Source organism: Halichoerus grypus, chromosome 7 (genome assembly GCF_964656455.1).
Source record: "Halichoerus grypus chromosome 7, mHalGry1.hap1.1, whole genome shotgun sequence".
Lineage (NCBI taxonomy): Eukaryota > Metazoa > Chordata > Mammalia > Carnivora > Phocidae > Halichoerus > Halichoerus grypus.
In genome coordinates, this window is record NC_135718.1 from 12,770,722 (window position 1) to 12,793,664 (window position 22,943).

General features: G+C 44.9%; 1 long non-coding RNA gene across 1 annotated transcript; it reads left to right on the forward strand.

Annotated features, from left to right (window-relative positions):
* Window positions 1–1,609: 1,609 nt before the first annotated feature.
* On the forward strand, window positions 1,610–3,707 carry LOC118544610 (uncharacterized). The gene is made up of 2 exons (XR_004921673.2): window positions 1,610–3,146; window positions 3,368–3,707. It is a non-coding gene; the product is annotated as an uncharacterized LOC118544610 (long non-coding RNA).
* Window positions 3,708–22,943: the final 19,236 nt, after the last annotated feature.

Consider the following 22,943-nt stretch of genomic DNA (forward strand, 5'->3'; position numbering starts at 1 on the left):
CATGAGATGTGCATTTAAGCTTTGTGGTTGGCTGGGGATAGAAAGTAGGTAAATAAATGATAGTGATTAGGGGAAGTAGGAAAACTGGAATCAGAGGATTTTGATGTCTAGATTCAGCAAAATGAAAAGAAATTCATTTATTCACTCAATATGTATTCAGTATTATGTGCCAGTATATGCCAGGCACTGTATAATACTAGCAAGTTATTTTTATGGATATTGACACACGGACTGTAAAGTTTATATGGAGAGGCAAAAGACCCAGAATAGCCAACATGATATTGAAGGAGAAGAACAAAGTTGGAGGACTGACCCTACCTGACTTCAAGACTTAACTATAAAGCTACAGTAATCAAGACAGTGTGGTACTGGTGAAAGAATAGATCAGTGGAACAGAGAAAAGAGCCCAGAAATAGACCCATATAAGTATAGTCAACTGATCTTTGACAAAGGAGCAAAAAGCAATACAACGGAGCAAGGATAGTCTCTTCAACAAGTGGTGCTGGATATCCACCAAAATAAAAATATGGATATCCACACAAAATAAAAAAATGAATCTGGGCACAGACCTTATTACACCCTTCACAAAAATGAACTCAAAGTGGACCATAGGTTTAAATGTAAAATTCAAAAGTATAGAATTCCTAGAAGATACAGGAGAAAACCTAGATGACCTTGGGTATGGTGACGCCATTTTGAATACAACACCAGGCATGAACCATGAAAGAAATGATAAGATGGACTTTACTAAAATTAAAGATCTCTGCTCTGAGAAAGACAATATCAAGAGAATTAGAAGACAAGCCATAAGTTGGTAGAAAGTATTTATAAAAGACACATCTGATGACGGAAAATTATCCAAAATATACAAAGAACTCTTAAAATTCAATAAGAAAACAAATGACCTGATTAAAAAATAGGCCAAAGTTCTTAACAGACACTGCATCAAAGGAGATACATAGATGGCCAATAAGCATAGGAAAAGATGCTCCACATTTTATGTCCTCAGGGAAATGCAAATTAAAACAACAATGAGGCACCACTACATACCTATTAGAATGGCCAAAATCCAGAACATAGACACCACCAAATGCTGATGAAGATGTAGAGCAACAGAAACTCTCATTCTTCACTGGTGGGAATGCAAAATGGTACAGCTACTTTGGAAGACAGTTTGGGGGTTTCTTACGAGCTAAACATACTCTTCCCATATGATGTAGCAATTGTGCTCCTTGATTTTTACTCAAAGGAGGTGAAAACTTAAGTCCACTAAAACCTACACATGGATGTTTATTCACAATTGCCCAAAATTGGAAGCAACCAAGATGTCCTTCAGTAGGTGAATGGACAAACTCTGGTACATGCAGACAATGGAGTATTATTTAGCACTAAAAAGAAATGAGCTATCAAGCCACAAAAGGACATGGAAGAAACTTAAAAAGCATATTACTAAGTGAAAGAAGGCTACGCATGATTCCAATGTCTATATGACATTGTGGAAAAGGCAAAACTATAGTGAGAATAAAATGATCAGTGGTTACCAGGGTGGTGTGGCGGGGCGGGGGGCGGGGGGGAAGGGTGGGGAGGGAAGGAGGGATGAATAGTCAGAGCACAGAGGAGATTTAGGACAGCAAAACTATTCTCTAGGATATAATAATGGTGGATACATGCTATTACACATTTGTCTAAACCCACAGAACACCAGGAGTGAACCCGAATGTAACCTACGGACTCTGGGCAATGATGTGTCACCATAGGTCCATTAATTATAACAAAGGTCCCACTCTGGTGGGGGGTGTTGGTAATGGGGGAGGCTGTGCATGTGTGGGGGCAGGAAAATCTTTGTGGGAAGAGATTTTGGGAAATCTCTGTACCTTCCTCTCAGTTTCGTTGTAAACCTAAAACTGCTCTAAAAAAGTCTTTACTTAAAAAAAGAAGAAGAAGAAGAAGAAAACCAAAGGATGCAGCCTTCCTTGTTGCAGACAGACACCTCCCTCTTGTAGCTTGCAGTCCAGGGCACGAGAAAAAGAGTCGCCTACCTAGATAAAAAGTATAGCTGGCTAAGTGGTATAAAGGAGTTTGAAGTTCCAGGAGGGAATCTGATATGGAGATGTGACCTGATCGAGGAGGACCAGGGAGGCTTCCCTGAGGAATGAGAATAGAGCTCAGCTCTAAAGGCAGAGGGAGTCAGAACAAGAGGGCATGGAAAGGAACTCTGCCCAGAGGGAACAGCCTCTGCTATGCTCACTTAGAGGCATGAGAGAGGGTTGTGGGTGGAGGACAGAAAGTCAGGAGGGATAAGGTCTGAGATGAGCCTAGAGGGACAGGGGTAGAATAAGTCAGGCCCAACTGCACAGCAGGAGAGAGACCCAAGCACTTCCCTAATCACTAACATCTGTCAAGCCTACTCAGTGCCCGGGCTCTGAGATCGCAGGGCTGCTAACTGCAGTGGGCTGACATCTGGACCTCCCTGTCCCTGCTTCCTGCAGCCATGTGCTCTGCCATGTTCTCAGGTTCTGGGGGCATTGCTGGTGGCCTGCCATTCTGCACACCTGCCACCTACTCTTAGCTGCATCATTTAGTTATAGCCTGTGTTTTCCTCTGTGGTTGAAGAGGCTTTACTTGGGGCTCTTATATCTGCTATGATCCCCTGCTGCCCCAAAGGGGACTATGGTTCTGGAAGTGGCTACACCGGGTAGGACAGCGATCCTCAGGAATGCCACAACTTGACTGCTGGCTGTCCAAAGAACTTGCCCTTCAAAACTCAGAATGAGTAGGCTCCCCATGGCCTCCCCTGCACTCTGGGAGGATGACAGTTCACTGGCCTTTGGCATCAAGCAGACATGTGATACCATAAAAGAACAGCAAAACCAGTTCTCTGGTTTATATAAATCAGGCTCTTATAAGTTTAGTCAACACGAGTCAACTTCCCCACCTAGAAATACTTCTGAGACTTTGGCAAGGCCAGATAACTGCAATCTCAGAGCCTGGACACTGAGTAGGCTTGACAGATGTTAGTGATTACGGAAGTGCTTGGGTCTCTCTCCTGCCGTGCAGTTGGGCCTGACTTATTCTACCCCTGTCCCTCTCTAGGCTCACCTAGCACGGTGAAACCCCATGCTGGAACATCACCCCATCGCAATCATGTATGTATTTTTCTTATCCTCAATTATTATTTATTTATTTATTTATTTATTTATTTATTTATTTAAATTCACTTTAGTTAACATATACTGTATCATCAACTATTTAGAAGGATTTACTCGAAGAAACTCCAGGGTGGTTATTTTATAAGCATGATTCAGTTGACAATTCATTAGCAAAGTGAGCAAATACTTATTAGCAAATATAAAAACTATCAATTTAGAACGCCCGGGGCATCCTGCGCTGCGTCATCGACATCTGCATGAAGCTAGAGGAGGGCAAGTACCTCATCCTCAAGGACCCCAACAAGCAGGTCATCCGCGTCTACAACCTGCCCGACGGCACATTCAGCTCTGATGAGGACGATGAGGATGAAGAGGAGAAGGAGGAGGAGGAAGAGGAAGAAACTTAAACCAGACGGTGATGTGAAGCTGGAGTTTGTGATTCCACTGAGCCTAGAAGGGCTTTGGATGCTCAGTGGAAAGCTTGCCTGATTCTTGCTGTCTGAAGTTTGACGGTGGAATAAAGTATACTATGTAGTCTCTTAAAAAACAAACAAACTATCAGTTTGGTCACTATTGTGAACTGCACAGCTTACGGATATAGAGCCATCACATTAGAGTGGGGCTTTTCTTCCAGTTCCAATTTTTAATCAAAAAGTCATTGTTATGGAAAATGTCTAAACACAAATCCCCTTCATTTTCTGGTTTATGAGAACTTTGAAATTGGCCCATTGTCCTAAGTATCTCATTAAGTAATATTTTGTTAGGAAAGGATAAAGCTTTTCTGATTAGACAGTTTTAGGGGAATTGCAGTCCAGATTTTAAATCTCAATAAGTCCATCCTGAAGCCTGAGAATTTGGCATTGGAGATCAATATTTAAGGGGCTCCTGGAAATGGTAAATGATTGGAGCTGCCAACAGTCAGCCTCCTCTCAGAGCGTCCCTGCTTACATGCTGTTTGCAGCGTCAAAGCTCCCAGCAACTACTTGGCCTGTGGTCACACTCAGAAGGAACCCACACTCCTCTGTCTGATTGCACAAACTAGTGCTGCTGCCCAGACAAGGTCCACGGTGCATGACGCTGCAGGCTGAGGCCACCCCCAAGATTGCCCTGGCCACCGAGAGTTTTCCTGCATGGCCAGACTTGAGGTAAGTCTCCAGAGTCCTGGTCTGGCCCTCACTGTGCAGATCCAGTTGTCTGGCCTTACCAAAGTCTCAGAAGTATTCCTAGGTGGAGAAGTTGACTCATGTTGGCTAAACTTGTAAGAGCCTGATTTATGTAAACAGGATGTTAATTTATTAATTTACATCAAGAAACAAAACTACCCAGGGAACTGGACTCTTGTACTCAGCACTCAGCAGAGTCTCTTCTGGTAAGAAAATGACCCAGGAAGCCAAAACCACAACCTGCCATCTTTAGCCTTGATGACATCCTTCTCTCTACTTCTACAGCTGGCCCCTACTACCCACCCACCCCCTTCTGATGGGCACCATCTTCCTCTTGCTATGTCAATAGCTTCCATCAGGTTCCTGTCCTCTAGGCCTTTCTGAAGTGACTTTGGGTATCTATGTTCCAACCTTTTAAGTGTAGAGTTAATTCCCTGAAACTAACCTATTTTCAGGTTCCTGGTGGTGGTGGTGAGGTGGGTACTCACTGATGTCCTGTTGTACCTCTTCCAATTTACAAACTGTAGTAAAAAATCTTGTCTTTAAAGAAAAACGAAACTACTTTGGGACTCTTTAGCAAAAGAGTCTGTGACTTAAAAGAGAAAGAAAATTCGTTATCCTCAGACTTTTTCAGGCAACGCTTTAGGTCATAAGAAAATGGGATAACAGAGGAACATATTTAAGATACTCGAGTTAAGAAAATGTGAGCCAAGGATTTTAATCCACCAAAACTGATCTTCAAGTATAAAGACATGAATGAACTAAATTGTCAGAAACTCCGGGAATATTGTTCCCAGGAGCTCTTCCCAAGGAATCTAGTAAAAAATAAACTTCAGACTGGGGAGACATTGATGTAAGGACTGGTGGTGAGCATTCTTACACCAGCGACTTGTAGAGTTGAAAATAAATTGCATCAAGGAAGTTTATAATATGTAATAGCTATGTGATCTGACAGTGCACATATGAGGCAAAAATCGGGAGGAAAGGAACAAGAATTGCATAAGCAAGAGCAAATCCCAGCAAGGGATTAGGGAAAATCAAATCCTTAATCCCAAAGTCACACCCACTAGGATGACTATAATCAAAAAAAAAAGGAAAATAGGTGTTGGTGAGTATGTGAAGATATTGGAACCCTCATACATTTCTGAATTTCTGAGTGGGAGCATAAAATGATGCAGCCACCGGGGAAGACAGTTTTGTGGTTTCCCCAAAGAATTAAACAGGGCGCTGACATATGACCCTATGTGATTCTACCTCTATGTGGATACTCAAGAGAATTGAAAACAGGTGTTCACACAATGTTCATTGCAGTATTATTCATAACAGCCAAAAGTTGGGAACAACCCAAATGTCCATCAGCTAATGAGTTGATCAGTAAAATGTGATATAACGATACAAGGAAATATTATTCAGTCATAAGAAGGAACAAAGTACTAATACACAAGGGGACAACATGGATGAACCTTGAAAGCATCATGTTAAATGAAAAAGGTTAGATGCAAAAGACCACATACTGTGTGATTCTATTCGTATGAAATGTCCAGAACAGGCAGATTCGTAGCGACAGAAAGTAGATTAGTAATTGCAAAGTGGGGAGGGGGGTGGGATGGAGGATGGGGAGTAACTGGTACAGGGTTTCTTTTGGGGGTGATGATAATGTTTTGGAATTAGGTAGTGGTGATGGTCATACAACTCTGTGAATTTACTAAAATCCACTGAACTGTACACTTTTAAGTGGTGCTTTTTACTTATGTGAGTTATATCTCAATTTGAAAAACAGAGTAAATGCTGGAAGGCCATAAATATGACGGCTGAGCTTACATTTACTCAGCTATTAGTACTCTTGTTCAGACCAACGTTTTGCAGATGTGGTCCATGAGCTACCCGTACAGAATCACCTGAGGTAACTGGTCAAAGTGCATTTTCCCTGAGGTCCCATTCTGGATCTCAAACAGAATCTCTTAGAATAGGGGCAGCAGAATTTGCATTTTTAATGAGCCCTTGGGTAATTCTTTCACACAAAAAATGTTTGAAAACTCTGCCTTATCGTTAGGGTTTTTGTTTTTTGTGGCATGTGTGTGTGTTTAAATCTTTTAGTGCATGAGATGCAACTTGGGCTATAAGCCCCTAATAGGAAAAACAACTATTAATTGCAGACCAAAGATCATTCTGGGATCTCCTTATGTCATCATTCTAGCAATTTCCTTTTCCTTCCTCCTACATTGAGCTCTTATTACCTGTACCCCACATCTTCTTTCTTAATCTCTTGTTGTGGTGGAACACATCTTTCAGACATTCTTGAGAAAGAGGGCAGAGGAGATACAATTTATTGAGAGCTGACCTGATCGAAAATGCCTTATTCTACCCTGTAATTGATAAATAGGCTGAATTTGGAATTTTAGGTTAGAATTAATATTCCTTCTGAATTTTGAAGGTCTTGTTCCATTTTCTGTCTTCCAGTAATTCTGTTGAGAAATCTGAAGATGTCACGATTCCTGATTTTTGTGTGTGTGACCTGTTTTTCTTTTCTTTTCCTTTCTTTTCTTTTCTTTTCTTTTTTATTCCCTCTGGAAGCTTATAATCTCTTTTGTCTCCTGTGTTCTGAAAGCTCATGTTGATGTGCCTTTGCAAGGTCTTTTTTCATTTTTTTTTTTTTTAATTTTTTTTATTGTTATGTTAATCCCCATACATTACATCATTAGTTTTAGATATAGTGTTCCATGATTCATTGTTTGTGCATAACACCCAGTGCTCCATGCAGAACGTGCCCTCCTCAATACCCATCACCAGGCTAACCCATCCTCCCAACCCCCTCCCCTCTAGAACCCTCAGTTTGTTTTTCAGAGTCCATCGTCTCTCATGGTTCTTCTCCCCCTCCGATTTCCCCCCCTTCATTCTTCCCCTCCTGCTACATTCTTCTTCTTCTTTTTTTCTTTCTTAACATCTATTGCATTATTTGTTTCAGAGGCAAGGTCTTTTTTCATTTTTGTCCTGGGTACTTAGTGGGCCCTTTTAATATACAAACTGGTATTTGACAATTATGGGAAACATTCTTGAAATATTTTATTGATTCCCCCCCTTTTTTTTACAAGAAAATTCACCTATCTTTCTAGAATCCCTTGTGTTTTTTTTAAATCTATTTTTTCAGGTAATATTTTCAGTTTCATCTTCCAAATTTTCAATTGAGGGGTTCATTTCTGCTATTTTTTAAATTCTTAGAGCTCTTTTTATAGTCCTCAGAATTTTTCCTTTTTATACTAATCTGTTCTTGTTTCATGGCTGCAATATTTTCTTTCTCAGAGACATAATGGCATATGTCTGTTTCCACCAAATTGCTTTATGTTTATTTGTTTTATTTTCTATGCTTTGCGTTATCATCCTTGGTTGTCTAGTTATATTTCAGAGTGGAGGGATGAGATGCTTACTTAAAGTGCTGAGAGCATGAAGGGAGCTCAACCACTGTGGCCTTATCTATGGTAGGATGGCCTCACTGGGCTGTGACTTGATGACAATATTTTAGGTTTTTCCTTTCAGATTGGTCACATTTTCCAAAGATTCTATTCTCTCCTTGGAGGTTGAAGGCTAGGCTACAAACTTTCTGGGACCTAAATGAGAAAATGGGCAGGGATCTCAACTCTCAGCATGTCTACATCCTCTTAGCGCCCTGGTTTTGCTGTTTTTCCCTCCCTCAACCATATCTGGTATCAATCAGTACCAAGACACTGTCTTCTCCAGAGAGAGGGTGGGGAAGGCTATCAGTGTAAAAGCTGAATGCCTATAAACAGATTTTCAATCAGTCCTCATTTACCCAACCTCCCTACACCTTCTTGACCAGAGGTAACTGGGGCCATTGTAATTCCTTATCCTTTGTGCAGTGAGTTGGTCCTGGCTGTTCCTATTGGCCCCTTAGGATTCAGTCATCTCGGGTTTACTCCATCCTTTCCGGTTTCTATTAATTTTGTTGCTAATGACTCCTTTTTCATGTTACTGTCCTTGTATTTATATGCCTTTTTAAAAAGTGATTTTACTATTATTTGGTCGAAAAGATGAAAGTAGATAAGTTCCATCCAGCATCTTTGTCCAGGAGTCCTTCTTAGTTTTTAAAGATTTTTTAAAAATTTATTTATTTGAGAGAGAGAGAGCACAGAGGGAGAGGGAGAAGGAGAAGCAGACTCCCTGCTGAGCAGAGAGCCCAAGGCAGGGCTCAATCCCAGAACCCTGGGATCATGACCTGAGCCAAAGGCAGATGCTTAACCAACTGAGCCACCCAGGTACCCCTAGATGTAAAAACTTCTTAGTTTTTAAAATCCACTTTACTGCAGTGTGATATATGTACAGTAAACTGCACCTATTTAAAATGTGTAATTTGGGGCACCTGGGTGGCTCAGTTGGTTTAAGCATCAGACTCTTGATTTTGCCTCAGGTCATGATCTCAGGGTTGTGAGATTGAGCCCCATGTTGGGCTCCTTGCTAGGTGTGGAGCCTGCTTAAGATTCTCTCTCTTTCCTCTCCCTCTTCCCCCAACCATGCTGCTCACGCTCTCTCTCTAAAAAATTAAATTAAATTAAATTTAAAAAAGAAGAAAAATGTGTAATTCATTAATTTTAATAGAAGCATATACCTATGAAATCTCTACCGCAATTAAGATATAAAACATTTCCATCAACTCCAAAATATTTCTTGTGCCCCATTTTCCATCCAAACCCCCTCCAGCATCCCAGGGAACCACTGATTTGCTTCTCCTACTGTAGATTAGTTTGTATTTTCTATAATTTTATGTAAATGGAATCATACATTATATACTCTTTTTTCGGGGGGGAGGTCTGGCTTCTTTCACTCAGCATAATGATTTTGACATTCATACTTGTAGTTGCCTTTAGCAGTAGTTCATTCCTTTATATTACCAAGCAGTATTCCATTGTGTGGATAAACGACACCTTGTTTATCCATTCTTCTGCCTGAGGACATTTGGCTCTTTCCAATTTGGGGCAATTGTGATAAAGTCTGCTATGAGAATTCATGCACATGTCTTGAACCTTTGCTTAGACTCTTCTGTGAGTTTTTCACTGAGCTATTTCAACCTCTTACTGAGTCTCTATCTCTAGTCTTTCTCTGTGCCCATACAGCCTACATATTACTCCCAGAACATTCTTCCGAAGGCACAGTCCTGATGATATCACACCTTTAATGATGTCTCATAGTCTATAGGTAAGTCAAAACTCTTTATTGCCAATAACATCCAAATATCTTTACATATCACTCATAACCCACCCCTTGGCACTTTCCTCTGGCCACACCAAACTCCACTGCCTTCTGGAAGTACCCTCCACACTCCTGGACCCTTGGACCTTCCCCCTGTTCTTCCAGGAGGGTCTTCCCCACCGCTGTCCATCTGATGCTCTGCAGCCATGACAGGTGTGGAAGAAGGGCTGTTGCTTCCTGAAATTCAAATTGGCTCTCTCTCCCTCCTTTAATTTTCCACCACCCTTTTGTACTTCTCGTGAACTCACGGTTCTTCCCACAGTGGTGGCATCCTACCTGTTGAGTCAACAGGTGAGTGCATTCGTAACCTGTGTGTAGGACATAGCAGAATGTAGTTTATCTCACATCACTGGGAAGTGAAACAAAACATGTAAGTGAATTATCCAGGTAACTTAAGTGCAGTTAGGATTGAAAATATTAAACATTTCATGGAAATATTTTCAGAATGAGTTACAAATGCCTCTACCTTCTTAACCAGATTTAACTGAACATAATTGAGACATTGTAATGGGTCAGGGTAATCACTATAAACATCATTTATAGATTTGTGCTGTGGTATGGGGATGTCCATGGGGCAGCTGTGTGTAATTTTCACCCCTTCACTAAATGACCCCATACGGCGATACTTTTGTACTTTTATTTCCTTTCTCCATTAGGCTGTCATTTCTTACAACGCTGTGCCCACTTACTGCCTTATGTTACTCATAATTACCAATGTATGGCCTGCAGGATAAAGAAATAGGTTTTGTTCAACTGCATAGACATCAAATTCTTAAAGATAGAGATCATGTGGCTGCAATAAAATCATCCCAGGCACAATCCAGAGAACAGCTCATCTGTGAGAGCTGTTTGTCAGCTTATGTACATTATGTCCCAAGCAAAGGAGAGAAGGCCCAGGAAGAAGTGAATTGGTGATGGCTGGTTAGCTGCAGACCTGAAACCAGAACCCAAGTCCCAGGGCTCACCCAGGAGCTATTCTTGCCTCGCCACGTATTTTCAGAAAGTAGAAATACATGCCTCTACTTTGGTTTATCCTACATTTTGGGTGGCTGAGTTTCTGGAAGCATGGCCATCAGATGCATGTGACTTGACTATGTAAATATTCAAAAATGTGGACCTCCTGGTCTTCCTGTGAACTTTTTGAGACAGTGAGATTGACAGCCATACCAGCAGCTGACAGAGGGAGAGAGGGGCAGTTCCTCAGTCTGTATGTGTCCCCAAAGGGATCAGCTCCTAAAGGTGCCAGAGGTTAGGTCATCACATCATTATAGGCTCTGCCCCAAAAGCTCCCCATCATGATCTTCCACATCATTGCTTGGCTCTGGGAACATTTTCAGGCAAGATTCCAGGGAGGCCAAACTTTATAAAAAGATGTTCCTTACGTGCAGAGACTGCTGGCTGCCTATCCAAAGTCCGCTGCCATGTCTTTCTTACTTACGTAATCCTAATTTTATTCAGGACACAGAGACAACTTAAAATAGATAATCTCCCAGCCTGCCTTGCAGCAGTGTGGCCATTTGATACATTTCTGGCCAATGAATGGGCAAGGCCAAACCTCATGAAGATGCTAAAGTATTTGGGAGGAAGTGTACCAATGTCTGCAATTTACTTTGAAATGCCTCAGAAATCAACACTGTGAATTGATGGGTGGAGGGAGCTGGCTCGCTGGCTAGCTGCATGATAAGGCAAGTATGGGAAAAGGTTAAGGATAGAATCTAGGCGTTGAGTAGACAAACGCCTCTTGTAATATACTTTCAACTTTACCATATGTTAAACATTTCTTTTCAAAGTAGGTTGGGAAACAAACGTCCTGTGGAGAAGGCATGTGGCCCTTAGTCCTTCATCCTTCTCCTCCTCTATTCTGGACCAAATGCAGGAAGGGCCACAGCCATCTTGTGACAGCGATGGCGGGTCTGGGGCCCACAGGACCTGAGAGCAGGAAGACAGAGGAGGCGGGTCCTTGATGAATTCCTTGCTTAGTTATACCGCTGGTTTCCTTCCAGGCCTCTTGCCACACGAGGCAAGGGAATCCCTGCGTGTTTGAGGCTGTGTATGCTGGGTTTTCTAACAGATGCACCCGGATACTCTAGAAAAAATATTTGTTTGAGGTTTCAGAGATAGAGTCCTTGGTGGAGGGAGATGGGCCCAAACTGCTTTCTCTCCTGGGTGTTGTCTACAGTGCCTCTGTTGACCTTTCTCCTCTGAGGTCACATTATATGGACTTTGAGGGAGGGTCTGAACCCCCAGGCGATAGGCAGCTGCACTTGGCGGGCTGTGGGGCCAGAGATGGCCCGATTCCTCATTTAGGAGAAGCAGCTTTAGTCAAGCAGTGGAGGGGTCATTCCTATGGACACAGGGGTCACCTTCGTGAAGGGCAAAGTGGAATGCAAAAGCAAAGCTGGGATCCTCTGTCAAGGACTGACCTGGAATTAGGGATTTCCCCATCAGGGTGTTCACTCCAAAAGCCTTTGTACCCCCCGCCCCCCGCCTGGTGGGGGATCCCGATGTATTTGCCAACACAGCTGATGCCCATCTTGAAAAAAAGCAAGATTCCAAAAGTAGGGTCAAGGACAGAACTCCAGCTCCTCTTATTAAAAAATAAACTGCAGTAAGAGTTCTATTTTGGTTATAGATGGATTTTTAAAAATCTGTGTTTATTAGATTTCCTGCATATTTTCTAGAAATGGTCCAATAAAGCATTCCCTCTCCCTTCCATGCCAGGTCAGTATTTTTTTTTTTTTTCCATCTGCCCTCATTTTGGTTCTGTGTCTCTTAGGATTCCCCTGCAGGAAAGAGACACTGCCCACCTTTGATTGTTTCCATGCGGGGGTGGGCGTCCTGCTTCCTGGTACAGCAGCTGGTGGAGGTTAATACTCCAGTCTCCGAAGGCCAGGAGTGGTCTAGAACCCTCTGCACCTCCACTGCACCCTCCCTTCCCACCCCCGAGACCAAAGCTCTTCACATGAGGTGGAGGAGCAAGGAAAGGATCTCAGGATGGAAAGGGCTTCCAGAACATGGTCAGATGTGGCTCTGCTCCATGCCTGTTACTATAGTCACACAATGTACTTCCTCCACTCCGGCCTCTTGAGCTATTTGTAGCTAGCTCCACCATGTCCGTGTTTGCTGGAGCGTGATCCAGGAGACAGCTCAGTGTCAAGGCCCTGCCACTGTGGGAAGTTCAGCAGGACACAGGAATGACAGTCCTTTCACAGGAGCTCCCTGGGTTTCTAGGCTGTGGGGCCTGCAGAGTGGCCAGGGGCACGAGACGTGTAGATTGGTTCTGTCCCCCAGTCGCAAAGCTCTGGGAGGCACACCCCGGATGCTGGTGGGCTTGGGCCGAGAGAGCCTCGTCTGATCCCCTGGGGACCCAGCGGCCAGGCGGTGCGAGGGCAGCTGCAGCTTTCTGGGTCGGGAGCCTGACCTCCAGCCTTGGAGAGAGCAAACCTGGCTTCCAGACACGCAACAGCATCTGATCTGGGTTGGGGGTGGGGCAGCGTGCGAGTTTCCCTTGGGAAAGTCTTCTTGCAGGGGGAAAATTCCCTAATTTATCTATTACATGCTTCTGACGCTCATCTCACTACCTTCCACCCAGATGTCACTCTCCTGAGCTCAGATAATAAACCAGTTGCCAGCTGAACATCTCTTAACTCTCCTCAGTGAGGAGGGCCAAGGAATCACAGGGGACTTGGCTACCCCCTACTCATCCTCCAGGACTCAGATTAGATGTCCCTCCCTCCGGAAGCCTTCCTGACTGGATGTCCCGATGGGGTGCCCCTGTCCTGTGACCCATACAGTCTCCATCAGAAGCCTTAGCATATTCTGCTGTGATTCCTTCCCTGTGACTGTCTCCCCCCGGACCATAAGCTTTGTGGGGGCAGAACTGCACCTCTGTGCTGTTCACGGCTGGATCTCCAGCTCCCGGTTCTGGGCAAGGGGCTGGGCAGTGCTCTGTCGATGTGTGTCACAAGATTGCAGGAATTACTATGCCGTCCAAGCCTGCACACAGGTGAGTCTGAAGCATGCCTGTTTGTGGCCATGCCTATTGCCTGGGCTGACTTTGAAGGCACTTTCCAAAGAGAAATTTCTTTTTTTTTTAATTTTTAAGATTTTATTTATTTATTTGAGAGAGAGAGAGAGAGAGCACGAGCAGGGGGAGGGGTAGAGGGGGAGGGAGAAGCAGACTCCCTGCTGAGCAGGGAACCCGATGCGGGATTTGATCCCAGGACACCGGGATCAAGACCTGAGTTGCAGGCAGACGCTTAACCGACTGAGCCACCCAGGTGCCCTCCAAAGAGAAGTTTCTAAGATGGTTTGAGCAATGAGTTAAAGAAATCTTCCAAGCTAATTGCCTCTTTGAGAGAAATTTTGTGCCTTTGAATGAATATGTTTTAACACATTAGTTTAAAACAAAGCAAAACAAAAACAAAGAAGTCTTGTCAAAATCGCCAAACCTCCTACAAAGGTAACTGATAAAACATCAGTTCTTTCTCCTGCAGTTGATTCTGCAATTTTTTCTGCAGTTGCTTCTCCTTGCTTTCTCCAAAGGCCAGAGAGGGAAGGAGGTGTGGACAGACCTGCTGTCGACCAATTCTTTCCCTTTATCAATCTTGAGTTTTAAATAAAGGAAGGAAAAGAAAACAACCTTGGGAACGTACTACAAACAGTTCCTTCTAGATGCCACATATAGGAAAAAGCACGGAGGGGAGAGATAGGGAAAGAGAAGGAATGTTTGCTAAATGCCTACTACGTGCCAGGCTGGCTAAGCACCTACCCTGTGCTGTTCTAGACACTTAAAATGTGTAATTTATTTAATATTCCCAACAAGTCTGCGAGGTAGGTATTTTCATTCCCATTTTACAGAGAGGTGAACTGAGATGCTGAGATGGGGCATTTTAGTAAGTCCCAGACCAGCTGGGAGTAGGGAGCCAGGATCAGACCACAGGCTGTTTGGATTCCAAGTTCATGCTTTGCAGGAATGTGCAACCCTCATGACTAAAGCTGACTGGGGGCTTACAAATCTGAGTCTGAACTCCCAAGAGCTGATGAAAGAGAAGCACTGTCAACGGCAGTGAGTGGAAAACACTGTGAGAGGAAAGGGCATCTCCCCAAGCCCCACCTTATGAGACTTCTGCACTATTTTGTTGCCTCTCGAAATGGGGTTAAAAAAGACCTCAGCTACACCAGCACAATAGATCTAGGACATGTATCAGAAATTGCCTTATCTATGGTTAAGGTTTTAGGCATCATGGCTTCTTGCAATAATCTGAAAAATAGCTATGGACTCTCTTTTTTAAAAAATGCACACATATGCATACAAATTAAGAAAGCCCCAGAACTGGGAAGTGGTCAAGAAACCTGGTCTAGACACTAGACTCTTCAGTGACAATCTAGCTGTGTGTGTGTGTGTGTGTGTGATTATACATGGAGTGGAGCGTGAAGCCAGGGAGAAGTAGAAAGAAAAAAGTTAACCACATTTTCCCTGAATCTATCCGATGGGTAGATTAGAACTACTTTCACGTGTATGTCCCTGTGGACTTCTGCCTCCTTGAAAATAGGCCCTCTCTGACTGCAGCAATACTCTGCCTAGGGCCTTCCAGCTTGCCGGGCTTTGGGTAGGTATCTGCTGGCCTAACCAGCCTTCCAGTGATTCTCCAACCCCTTCACCAGCCTTCTATTTAACCCATGGCAGAGTACACTGTATTAACATAGAGAGATTGCAATGTCATGACCTGGATCTGCTCCCCGCACGGCTGCTTCTTAGACTATATGACCTTGGTCAAGTCCCTTCTATTTTCTGAGCCTCGTTCATTCCTTTGAATTGTACTCTTTTGATGCGTCAGAGGCTGAGCTGGAAAGTCACTGGGATTACAAGATGAATGACACAAGGTCTCCAACCTCAAGGATCTCTCAGTCTTGCAGAAGTCTTGAATATTAAAAAAAAAAAAAAAAGCAAAGGTGATATTTAAAATGTTGGACAAGCAGAGAGACATGGGTGCTAACCACTCAGCACACTCACACTGGGGCGTCCCAGCAGAGGACAGCCCCTCGAAGAAGCCCGGGACCAAAAGACCATTGCCAGAGTTAGACGTGAGATTCAGTGATGGCAGGAGAAGGAGCCCGAGGTCTCAGTTTCCACTTATGCCCAGGGAGGGGTTAGGTTGGAACCGAGGTCAGCCAGTGATGAGGGGCCTGTGGACCAAATGGGACCTGCTAGCTTCTTCTGTAAAGAAAGTTTCGTTGGAGCACGTCCTGCCCATTTGTTCACACGTTGTCTGTACCCTCACTCATGCTACGACGGCAGAGGGAAGCCATTGCCACACGGATGGTATGGCCCACAAAACCCAAAATATGTACCATCGGGCCCTTCACAGAAAAGTTTGCAGACCCCAGACTGGATAAGCGCCAATATTCCTTCCATCAGGAAACCTCCGTGCCTTCCTGAGCAGGTAGAACACACAGTTTGCATTAAGTTTTCTAAGAACTCCCCAGCAGACCGCGAGTGTCATTCTCTGGGACAATTGAGAGTGCAGACCGAGTCCTTGGAAGACAGAATGTAGGCTGGGCGCTGTCCTTTGGGGAAACTATTTTTTATTCTGTACAGAAAGTTCTGCTCATTGTCATAATGAAGCCCATTGGGGAATTGCGGAATTGCTCGTGCGTACCGGTTGGCAAGCATGTACTTGCGATTGAAAACAACGAAGCTTCCAGGAAGCCACCGTTGACAAACGCACTCATTTGTGGAAGAGGTGATCCGCATGCAGACTGAGGGGTCTAACTGGCCTGGTTGGACTAGCTTGGAAATCATCAACCCTGTGGGGTTTTCCTTGCAAGAATGCGGGAGAAAGCAAGAATCAGGAGCTTGGAGTGAGCTGGCTCCACGAGAGGCTCTGATAACGGCAGACTTGAAATGTTTCCGGGCGGGTTGGAGAGAGTCTTGAGCAAGTAGAGAGATGCGTGGAGCTAGGCTGGACTGCTTTACACTCAGGTTGTACACCCTTCCTTCTGGATGCCCTTCCTCCTCTCAGACCATCCCTTTGCTGTCTTTTCTCTTGAATCCTTGAAGGCAGTCTTCAAGTCAAGAAATTTCTTATTCATCTTTGAACCACTGTGGGGCATTCCTGGCCTAAATTCTTTATGCGTCCTGTATTCATCCTTTCCTAGTGACTTTGTAGTTCTTCCTCTATCTCCATGCAGAATGGCAGAATATCATTTCATGCTCCTTGAACTTGGGCTTGGCCACATGACTTGTTTGGTGAAATGATAGCATGTCAGCTCTGATCCTAAGCTCACGTTTCCACTCGTCATTTGGTACATCTGCTTCACTATGAGAAAAATATGCCCACATTAGGCATACAAGGCCAAAGGAGGATGGTCAAAGGAAGATGAGAGACATGGAGTGGAGATACCCCAACCAACCAACAGACCTGCCAAGATGTCTGAAGCGGAGCCCTTGGCTGAGCCCAGCCCAGGTCAGCTAAATCCTGGCAGAAGCACAGACGTGAGCAATATTAACTCTTGGATATTTTAAGCCACTGAGATTTGGGTGGTTTTTTACGCAGTGGAGCTGATACCAACCTCCTGCAAGCTCTGTAAGAAAGTTTTTTTTTTTTTTTTTTTTTTAGATGTGAAACATGTAAGAAAGTTTTTATCAGAAAGCAGGAAAACAGTTAAATGAAGGGGCCAGAGAGAGTCCATCTACTATGTTAGAAGCAAACAGCAAACATTAATAGAGACCTTTATTCCTGGATAAGAAAGGAGGGGGAGGAGGAAGAGGAGGAGAAAAGAAAGAGGAAAGAGAGAGAGAGAATATGGGCATTTGACTGAGAGAGAGAAAAACAGAGATGGGCTACAGCTTAGGAAGAGGAGAACATAGCCTAAAGTTGTACAAGAGCATTATTTTGGAAAATATGTACCTAAGGAAACAAAGTTTTAAATAGCTTTCGCTTGATACTTCTAATAAAACTCAAGAAAATATGGACTTCTGAGAATAAGAAATTAAATGTAAGATAAGACAACAGTATTAACAATATGCACTCTCTTGGGTCACTTGCCAGTTGCCATGTTGTGAGGACACTCAAGCAGCCCTATGGAGAGGCCTGTGGGGGGTGGGGGGCCTGAGACCTCCCACAAACGGCCAGCACCAATTTGCCAGCCATGTGACTAAGCCCCCTTGGAAGTGGTCCTCCAGCCTTCGGATGGTGGCTCTTTGACAAGGTGTGAGGTGCAGTGACTTTTATGACCTATCCTCAGAGGTCGTGCTCCCCCATTTCCTCAATGTCCTGTTGGTCACACAGTCAGCCCTATTCAGTGTGGAAGGAACTATCGAGAATATGATTGCCGGGAGACTGGAATCATTGGGGGCCATCTTGGAGTGAGATACTTGCCCAGTGGAAGACTTCTTCTAGTAAACAGTAGTCGCTAACATTTATCCTTGTACTTGTTAGGTTACGGACACTGTTGAACTGTGCTTTTCATGTATTAGCTCGTTTAATCTTCCCAACAACCCTTGCGGTAGGTACTATTATCCTCATTTTATAGATGAGGAAACTGAGGCACTAAGGGTTTAAGTCATGTTCAAAGTGTCATTCACTCAGTATGCAAACAACGCAGGATTGGAACTCAGGCAATCTGGCTTCAGAAGCCACACTCAGAAGCACTCTGCTTCTGCCCCTTGGTCATACTAAATTCTGCCACAGCTTGGTTTGCAGTTGTTTTGTGGGAGTGGAAAAGGAATATCAAGGATAGGAGGGGGCCAGGGAAATGGGGGTCACGGGTTTGCGGCTGTGCTAAGAATAGCAACTCAAGAATCCAGAAGGTCCTGGTCTGCTGGAAAGATCCTGGCCTGCACGATGAGCCTCTCCGCCCATGCTATCAGCGATGGCTGGATCCTTGCCTCTCATCACTGCCCAGGAGCTCTCCGGACGCCTTCGTGTGGTGTGTGTACATGGCAACCAAACTACTAGGGCATCGTCACACCGCCTTGGAAAAGAATACAATGAACATTTCGCTTTAAATACACTTCCCGAGTCGATCTATGAACAGTTATGTGCTCTCCGCTCCCCGCACTGGGGAGCGCAGGCAGGTGGGGAGCCTCTCACACACCTCTGTTTGGTGAGTGTCAGGCCGTAAATGATAAATGAAAAGTCAGCCTGCTCAGAATGGCCCTGCTTGTACATTTGACCCCAGGATAATGTTAACTTCCACCACAAGAAAGCAACTGATGTCCCAGGGACAGCCCATGGCTACGTCTGTGGCCCCCAAAGCAGGGCTGGGCTGGGCTACACCCGTTGTTGATGGAGACACAGTTGAGGTTCTGCATGAGGTCACCTGCAAAGTCAGGGCCATCCCCTGCCCCTGGGGCCCCCGGCAGTTTCTGGTGTCTCAAAAGATGCTGCACGGCCCATCTTTGCAGGGAAAACCAACCGGGTTCGTCACAGAGAGCGTCAAGCGTGACTCGCCGCAGGGAGGCAGCTAGGCAGGGAACAACCTGGAGAGGACAGTGACTGGGCGCACTGCTATTTTTGCTGCTCTACCTTCATATTGCTTTTCTTTTTTCTCTTCTTTGGCTCAGGAGATGATCCAACATGTGGCTCACAGCTGACTCTCGTAGGGGCTCAGATAAACGAGGAGAAGACAAATACCACCTGGGCACGTTTACACCATTCTGTGTGGATAGCGGATGGAGCCAGACAGACTTTCCTCCGCCCTCTTTATTTATGGAAGGCCTCACGCACTTTCCAACAGGAGAGAGGGTGGGAAGGGCACTGGGATGCTGTGCTCAGGGGGAGGAAACGGTACGTATGGGCAAGGGGGTTCTGGTAAACCGCTGAGGATGGGCATGGTCACTGGAGCCTGCCGCCTCTCTCTTCCAAAAGCCCTTGGTGGGTGCGGTCCCATCAAGTGATAATAACAGGAAACACAACATCTACACGGAGCCAGGCGCTCTTCTAAGTGCAGAACGTAGCAATCTTTTGAGGTAGGTGTGCTATTATTCCCGTTTTACAGATAAGGAAAGCGAGTCACAGGGAGATTAAGGAACCTGCCCAGACTGATCCAGGTGTAAGTGGCAGAACCGGGACTACAGACCCAGGCAGTCTGGCCCCAGAGCCTGTTAGTAACCACCCTTCTCCATTGATTTTCAAAGGCCATCTGGCTCAGGCTCTCCCTAACTTACTCACTCCTGAACCACCTTCAGGATCTTTGCAAAACCCGTGTCCCACCTCTAATGTTATTGACTTGACGTTTTTCTTCTCATAATTCACGGGTTTAGTTAAATACATGTGTCTTGAATGAAATCTTGGTATTCCTATGAGAGACGAAAAATCAGCATCATTTGCCATACAAAAGAGAAAGGAAATGTCAAAATAAATTCAGTGAAAACAATGTTACTAAATTTTAGCCAGGTACCGCTGCCCCCAAGTCCAGAGCCCCCAGGGCCCAAGTTGAGGACTGAGAAGAGCAGAGGAAGGGGAATCACACTCACGGGACCTGCCCCAGGGATACGCCGTGTTCCCTCCAGGGCACTGAAGCCGCCTTGCTTGCCCCCTGCACTTGGAGAAAGCGGGTTCAGGACAATGCTCCTTCTCACCCCCGAGGAGATGGAAGCTCAGGGAAGGGAACGGCTGTGCCCGAGACCAGCACTCGGGACCCCGGACTCCTGAGCGTGTGGCCCTCTACACTCATCTCTAGGCACATTTTCACACACCTCGCATCTACCAGGTTAATTCCTGAGTTAATTCCTGAGTTTACATGTAGACGGTGGCTCTGCCACCAAAGTTTGTCCTCCAGTTCTCGTGTTTCTGAAGTAATTCCAAACCTTGACTGACTTGGCTATTCTGGAGGGAGCCCCAGGTCACATGGGAATTTGGAATCAGGACCTCTAGATCCAGGTGGTCTGCTGCCACTGTGATGGGAGTCATTTAACTTCCTTCCATCCGCCAACCCATCTATACGTTGAGGCTAACAGCACTTTCTCTATGGACCTCGGAGGGTTGTGGTTAGGATGCAAGCGAGGTCATGGATTGGGAAATGCTCTGGTGGCAAACACGGCCCTGAACGTGCACACTAGTGGTCACCCCCAGCCCTCACTCATCTGGCATCTGCAAACGATGAGAACCGTGAAGAAGGGGACGGGCATTTGAACGGACAAAAGAGATATCACAGTTGACTCATGAATCTGTAGGACATCTACCGATCCTGCTGCCCAATGTGCCAGGTGCTGGCTGGGTATGAAAGAATTGGGACAGGCTACCACGTGGCCTGGACGTGAAGAGATTCAGCGTAAAAGGCAAGTAACGCACAGTGTATGAAAGGGTTGGGATCCCTCGTGGTCCAGACCCTCAGCCTTCTTTAGGCCCACGACCAGCAGGTTGGGTCATCTGTTTTCCCAAATGACACAACTTCAGAGCTAACAGATGACAAGGGAGCAGGGCTATTTCCGGGGGCGAAACTGCCTTGCTGAAGAAGAGGGGCTGACTTGGAGGAAAAAGGTAAGAAAATGAAGCATTTGTGCATCAAAGTCTGAGGTGGCTTAGTGGAGGAGCGCAAACCCTACAAACTTCACAGACCCTGAGATTTGTTGTTTTGTAGGATATAGTGATGCATAGCCAGTATTCATAACAACCTCCTGAATCAAGGGCTTTGCATTTTCTTATCCCCTCTGCCTGGAATGCCCTTCCCCAGACCTCTGCTGGCCTGACTCCTCACCTGCTTCAGGTCTCCGCTCCAATGTCCCCAACCTCAGCGAGGCCCACTCTGACCACCCTGTTCTCAATTATGTCCCATCCCAGCTTCTGGAACTTTTCCTCTATTTGTTTCTGTAGTATTTACCACCTTTGGACATAATATTTGTCATCTCTCATCTATCTATCTCTCATCTATCTATATCTATCTACCTATCTATCACCTATCTGCCATCTGTCTTTCATTGATTATGTCTTTTGTGTGACTCCACCTCTGGAATATAACTTGCATGGGTGCGAGGGTGTTCGCTTTTTTCCCAGACAGAGCTTGTGGCCTGAGCAGTAAGTAGACACCCGATACATGTCGTCGGTAGACCTCCAAGTCTGAGTTATCAAGGAAAGGTCAAATTGTAGTTCATATATTTTGAAAATAGGGCTCTTGTTATGTGCTTTCACCCTCGTCACCTGCTACATTATAAAGGGGTCTGAGGGTGCATCACTTCCGGTCCTGACCCACTGATCCTTACAGCCCGCAGCCAGCCTGGGTGGGCACACAGGAACCACAGTCCTTCTCTACCCAGCCTCCTCTCGCGGACTTCCCCTGAGGACTTCCCATGGAAGAGCTTCTACAGAGAAACAGGTTTTCTTTATTTTTATTTTTTTGCCATGTGCCCAATTTTCTTCCAAATTTCCATATTTCTTCCTATTCTTTAGAAGTCATTTAGAAGATATGTAAGCAGGATCCCAATGGTATGACTGACATCAAGAGCAAAGGCAATAAATACAGTAAGTATTGCAATTTACTCGTCCATACTCATCCACTTAAAAAAAATAATAATGAAAAAAGTTTCAGATTAGCAACCCGAAATGCCTCGCTTAACCTAAGTACTTTTTAGGACTACCGTTGCCATAGCAACTTGAAGCCGATCTTGGTGGTCACCGTACCCAATTCTATTGAAGCTAAAAATTACCTTAGCCTTGTGCATATGCTTGGCCAGTAAAGACTGGGTTCCGGAAAATTAAAACTTTTTTAACCAGTGAAATTACTTCTACTAGAGCAAAAGAAACCTCTCAAATCTAAGTGTTTTTCTTCTTTAAAAAAAGGGCATAATTTGTTGGACATTAAAATAACAAAAGGGCTTTGAGAAAGGATTATGGGTGTCTGATGTTTCACCGCTAGAATAGATTTACCTTATATCCGACTGATGTTGTAATCTTGCGTTCTGAGGTAATGTTTTAGCTCTTTCTCTTCCCATAAATAAAGATCTCAACGATAGCACTTCATTCCTTCTCTAGAGCATTCCTTTAGATTTTTTGCTCTCGGTCTTGTAAACCATTTCACCAGGATGGCGTACAAATTGGATGCAGGACTTCTGTCGGGGGAACTCATTACCAGAGGTTTTTATTGCTACAAGCTTCAAATGGAAAATGTTTCAAGTCTGGAGAGTTTCAGTGGAGATGCTCCACATCAGATGCTTTCCCTCGCTACGAGGAGAAGAAATGCAGTTCAAAGTTCTCTTCTTAACCCAAAAGGCGCCTGGCCCTGGGATCTCGCTGAGCCCGGGGCTGCAGATGAATACCCACTGGGGTAATTCTGAGCTCAGAAAGAAAGCGCCTGTTCACCGCCCTGGCCCGCCTGCTGATCACGTGCGCCTCCTTTCCCCCTCGCACCCCTGGCGGCCCACTGG